This window comes from Bidens hawaiensis, unplaced genomic scaffold (genome assembly GCF_021521415.1).
Source record: "Bidens hawaiensis isolate Kalapana, Puna unplaced genomic scaffold, B.hawaiensis_p1.1 tig00011541_1, whole genome shotgun sequence".
NCBI lineage: Eukaryota > Viridiplantae > Streptophyta > Magnoliopsida > Asterales > Asteraceae > Bidens > Bidens hawaiensis.
The window spans coordinates 363,940-370,283 of NW_027491903.1; the positions used below are offsets into that span (position 1 = coordinate 363,940).

Genomic DNA, 6,344 nt, shown 5'->3' on the forward strand with positions numbered 1-6,344 from the left:
TTCGGTCACGAACCAGTCGCAAATAAAAAACGTTCCTAAATACCTACTATACTATAAGTTGGAACTAAGTTACCTGTGAATTTGTACTCTTGATACACTTTGCGATCCGACTCCACAACCCACCAGCCACCGTCACGTACCGCCGCCTATCAATATTCTCCACAATCTCTTCCAACTCTCCGATCAACAACACTTCCTTCTGACAATTCGTCACCGGCCAATACCTCAATATCTTCCCAACCACGACACCACCAAGCTCACTCTCCTTCTGCACGAACTGCGAAACACAGTACACCAGTTGCCGGTGATACACCACCATGCTCTTCGGTTTATGCAACGGAATCAAAACCCTTGACAGAAACACCTTGTGCTGTTGCTTTAATGGGATCGTGAACCCGTTGATGATGCTGCCCCATATTTCGAGAATCTCTGCGATGCCGTTTTGGTGGTGGTCGGTTTCGTAGATGAAGTGGAGTAGAATGTTGGTTAGGGATTTCCGCATGAAGGAGCGGTGGGAGGTGAATTTGGAGTAGATGCGGTGGATGATGTTTTTTACGGCGTCGCGTTCGCGGAGGTCGTCGGAGGTGAAGAGAGTCAGGAGGTTTAGGATGAAGTTTCGGGTGATGAATTGTTGATCTTCAGGTGGCGAACCTACATGCAAACACATTATTATACACTAATTGGTGTGTGCAGAAATGATAGTAAATTTGAAAACATGCTTTATTATAATGTTTTAAAATAGTAGTTACTTGACTGTCAAAAAAATTAGGCTTAATTAAGATTGTCTTCATAATTTTTATATAGTTTGATTTTGCTTAAGATTATTTCTCACCAATTGCAACTACCTCAACTTTCAGTCTCTCGAAATCTTTTGTTGGGATTTTGTGATTTTATTTCTTTTAAATTGCATATAAAATTATGTGTTAAGTTAATATTTCCAAATATATTATGATACTAAAATATTATGATACTACTCATTTTTCTTATGATTTTAAAATCTGTTAGTACATTAAAAAAGTTGAGCTGACCCTATTTAAAGTATAAACATATGCTGTAATAGTTGTACAAAAATATAACTCAATCAAAATGTAGTACGTACGTGATACACACACATGGTTTCGATCTTAAAGTGAGTTAAACATAAGCAATAACGACTAGGTCGAATGACTAATCAAGTAATGTTCACCTTGTCTCGATTAATACAATAAAATTGATTTTTACTTTATTCGGCAAACTTTAACAAAAGTTGCACCGGTCGCGGCTTAAAAATCATCCAAAATGGTAAAAGTACAAAATTGGTGTTGTATGCTTGTTTAAACATCTTACAAGTCCTAAAAATGTTTTCTGAATGTGAGCATTTTAATAGTCCACTGAGTCACGTCTTTTGAAAAATTGGTTTAAATGACTATTTGTGTAAAGAATTAAAAAAATGATCAAAATAATCATTTTGGTTACTTTCATTAAATTCTTTACAATTTTGTAAGTATGAAAAAATTCTTGTCCATGTAAAGGTCGTGTACGTAAATATATGTCACTTGGTACCTTGTTTTACAATCCTTGATCCAACATTGTTTTCTGCCCGAACTGATTTCACGTCTATCTTGATTATCAACCGAAGGATAATATCATAAACAGTTTGCAAGTGCGCCCAATCGGCTGACGGAATGGTAATAACATCATCATCCTCAAGCAAAACGGCTGAGCACGCAGCGGAAGATGGTGGCGGGAGAGGGCGGAAGATATTTGAAGCCACCATCTTAAACAAACTATCTAGTGTTAGATCAGAAATTGGAGTCACTGAAGTTTTGATAATCGACAAAAGTTGTGTGAGTTTTAGTCTTTTTAAAGCCGATTCTTGATCATCCGAATGTGATTCTGTACAATAATTGATTATCGAATAAAGTTCTTCGTCTCTAGAATCAGAACGCCGGATATTTTTTTCGTCGTTTTGAGTTGAATCAAGTTCGAATAGGAATTGCAAAGTTGTGGTTTTTCGGGCGGGTGGTTTTATGGTGGTTTTGGGGCTGTTTCTTTGAGCCAACATGTTCATTTGATGTGGGTAGGTGTTGATCATCAAAGAATTGGATATGTGATGTTTTGAATAAGTGAGATTAGTGCTTTGTTTTGCATGGTTTTTATAAATATTGAAGTATTTACAAAAAGGTGGCGGTTATTCTTAAGTGACAAATATTGAAGTATCCGAAATAAACTATATGTGATTGTTTTTCTGATTAAAAACTATGACAACTCCACAAAATCCGGCTAAGCTGGATAAAAAGACGCAGATGAAGTCAACATTTTAAATCTCAATATTTAATCAACACTTAAACGCTCTTTATTTTATATCATCTCTATACTATATAGAGGTAGGGTATCAAAAAGATTCAAATACTCTTAAGTACTATTCGAGGGTCGATTAAGAACTCCTCACAAGACACCCGCGGGACCTTCGGATCACCCGCTTAACCGTCTAAGGAAGAAACACCCACATGACGCATGCGGAAGCATCCTGGCACCCTCAAAAGTCATCCGCAAGACGGAATACCCGTCTGCATAAAGTGACAAGGTTGCAATGCCTCAGGACAGCTGCCATTAACTAACTGTGTTCTAGAAGATTTACCAAGATGCCTTCTTGGGTAATACGTGATCTCTCGGCCAATCAATGAAGGACACCTGGCAAGGCCGTTATAATCGTGCACATGGCCAGAGATTATTTATCATCAGGACAGCTGCCATTAACTAACTGCGTTCTAGAAGATTTACCAAGATGCCTTCTTGGGTAATACGTGATCTCTCGGCCAATCAATGAAGGACACCTGGCAAGGCCGTTATAACCGTGCACATGGCCAGAGATTATTTATCATCCTATCTCGTAAGGACGCATGTCCAGGTTGTTATACATGCACATGCAACGTGTAACTGAACTTATCATATAAGGACACGTGTTCAGGTGGTTACGAGAGCATCTTCTAAAAAGGACAGCTGGCTCAATCACCTTCCTACACCCTTCGGCTATAAATACCCTCTCAATCTTCATGAGGTATTTATTCACTCCCACTATACTCTCACTATATACTTAAGTACTTACCTTCGTCAGGATTGTACTTATTCTCACGTCGGAGGGTGGTTACGGGAAGTCCCCCTCTTGTTCTTCCCGTAACGAGCTCACGGTGTTTGTTTTGCAGGTTCCGGTCACTGGACTTCGGGGAATTAGGCTTGTATCGTACTGGTTGTTATCCGTATCCTACCCTGTAGACTCATTGGATCTAAGACCCGTCAAGGGGAGTAGATCTGTGTTTCTTCATTGGCGCCATCCGTGCTTTTGTTAGAACAACAATAATTTCGTGTTTTTGATTTGCTGTACAATATGAGTCAAATTCCTAAAGGGCCGACGGGAACTCCTGCACCTGCTTCCCATGTTACAGATACAGAAATACCTGAAGGTTTCGCTTCAAGTATTTTTACACGTGTCACGGCTCCTGGTTCACGGACTGCTAATGTAACACCTAGAGGTTATACCCTTGAACGTGTTACAACACCAGTTGGACCAACTCCTACTGATTTGGGACGAGTCACGGCACCAGAAGGGTCGAATCTGGGTGACCTCGGACGAATAATGAGAGAAACTCGCCAAACTCGGTCAGAATTGGGTCTGGAAGATGATTCTGGCGATTCTGACCTGGCGAGAACTCATCGCCGTAGTTCCAGATCTAGGGGCATTGTCTCAAGAGGAGTGGCTCCGTATTCAGCAAGAGAATATGGCAGCCGAATATGAACGTAGGGTACATAACGAGCGTTTCCATGCCCGCACTCTGAAGTCTGAACTATGATGAATCTCCCAGGAGATCTCTTTCCCCTTCACCAATGGTGAGAGGAAGTCAGATTCGTTATAGTCAACAAATGGAACAAGAGTTGGGTGAGGTCCAGAGGTTATGACCTAATCCTCACATATATATGTGGATGCCATCTTATATTGACGAATTGGATAGTTATGATTCAACATACCACCCGGGTAGTTACAGTTTTTACACTGGTGATAGCAGATTGCGTTCATGGGAAGAAATCAGCCGCCCGCGGGACGTAGTCCGTCATACTCAGTATCACAGTGATGCAGAAGAAGATTTTACTAAACGTTACCGCCCAGCAGCGTTTGCTGAGAAATCAAGTTCATATCCCGCATTGCAACCGCACCCTTCCTAGTTAATGCCAAAATACCTACATCGGTTGGAAAATATAATGGAATGACTGATCCAAGCTATCATCTCCAGAATTTTGTGGCAGTGGGTGGTGTAAGTGGGTGGACGCTCCCTTATTGGTTTCACATGTTCGCACTGACACTAACAGGGGCAACGCGTGAATGCTTTGAAAAACTTCCGGACAGACAGATTTCCAGCTGGGATGATTTAGTGAAAAAATTTTCCCAGCAGTTCAGTCAGCAAAAGAAACACACTCGTGATTAGTCAGAAATTTTGGACGTTACCCGCTGGGATAACGAATCTGTGGAAGACTTATTACCCGATTCAACGATGAAAGTCTGAATATTGGTGGGATTAGCAAAGACATGCTTCACGGTGCCTTCAGCAAGAATGTCAGGTGCGACGCGCTAATCCGAACGCTGACTGTCAGAGATGGAATGCCATAAGAATGGGACGATATTATGACGACGGCGAAGTTATATGCCAGAACTGAAAAAACTTTGGGCTATAATAATTCAAAGCAAAAATTGAAAGTGGAATTTAGAATCCACGACCGAATAAACAAGCGAAAGGAACGATTTGGTCCAGGCTTCAGCTGAATGCGGAAACCTCGAAGCCATTTGACGCAAGATCTTTGATTGGCAATAAAAACAAACAGAATGCGTCAACTCGGTTCTCCAATAGCTGGACGCCATTATCAAAAACTCCTTCAGAAATTCTCACAACCGAGAATATGAGTTTTCATAAACCACAACCGCTTACAAGAAAGTCGTTCCTGGATGCTAAGAAGCACTGCTCGTTTCATAATGACATCGGACACAACACGAACGAGTGTGTGGCCTTAAAAAATGAAATCGAAGCGGCTGTGAAGTCTGGCAAACTTGATCATTTAGTCAAAGGTGTGAAACCTGGGACCGGTAAGGCTCCCGCGCAAGATAACCAGGCCCATCCAAAAAGCAAGTTAAAGATTTAAATGTTCACATGATTCAAGGCGGACATAAGGTTGGGGAAAAAAGAATAGAATTCTTGGATGAGGATTGAAAGAATGAGCCCGTGATCTTCCCAAGAGTTAAAGGTGGACCATCTAACAAAAATCCCTTGATTATCACTGCTCTCTTTGGTCACCATAGATCACAATATGTCTTCTTCGACACTGGTAGTACATTCGACATTATGTATGAACAGTGCTTCGAGCAACTCGATGATGAAGACAAAGAAAGGTTAAAACCAAATCATGCTCTTGTATCTGGTTTTGGAGGAGAGATAATGCACCCGCGAGGGGTAATATCCTTCCCAGTCACTCTTAGTGATGGGACCCATTCGAGAACCGAAGAGGTTGAGTTTTTGGTTCTACCAGCAACTTTCAAGCATGACATTATCTTGGGGCGGGAAGAAATTGGAGACTTCGATGCTCACCCGTCCACAGCTCACGGTGCAGTTGGAGTTCCAACCCGCACAGGCGTAGCAATCATTTATGTCAATAGACATTGCTTTGCAACAGAAAGCTCAAAACCCAATAAGGTCCCAAAACAAACACAGAGAACTGAGCCGGAAAAGTGGATATTGAACAAAAACTTCCTCGATCAGAAAGTTGTAATTGGACCCGTTATTTCATAAATAGTGAGGACTTTCTTAAAGCAGTTGTTGACCAAGAATATGGACATCTTCGCCTAGCATCACGCAGACATGACTGGTGTCCCGCGGAGCATTGCAGAACATAAATTAAGGGTAAACCTGATGTTTACACCAATTGTCCAGAAAAGGCGGAAGATGGGTTCGGAACAGACAAAAGCCATGATGAGCAAGTGCAAGATTTACTTCACGCTGGAATCATCCGGGAAATCAAGTATCAGACGTGGGTGGCTAATCCGGTCATCGTTCCAAAAAGTAACGAAACATGGCGGATGTGCATAGACTTTAAAGACTTGAACAAAGCTTGCCCAAAGGATTGCTACCCACTTCCGGAAATTGATCGCAAGGTGGACGCTGTGGCCCCGTTTAAGTTTAAATGCTTCCTCGATGCCTATAAAGGCTATCATCAAATCCGCATGGCGGCAGGCGATGAAGATAAGACAGCATTCCACACTGATAAGGGGACATTTTGTTATAAGATGATGCCCTTTGGATTGAAAAACGCGGGCGCCACGT

The 6,344-nt window shown here is 41.6% G+C and overlaps 1 pseudogene; it reads right to left on the minus strand.

Annotated features, from left to right (window-relative positions):
- LOC143538246 (serine/threonine protein phosphatase 2A 57 kDa regulatory subunit B' kappa isoform pseudogene) lies at positions 1–671 on the minus strand (annotated as a pseudogene).
- Positions 672–6,344: the final 5,673 nt, after the last annotated feature.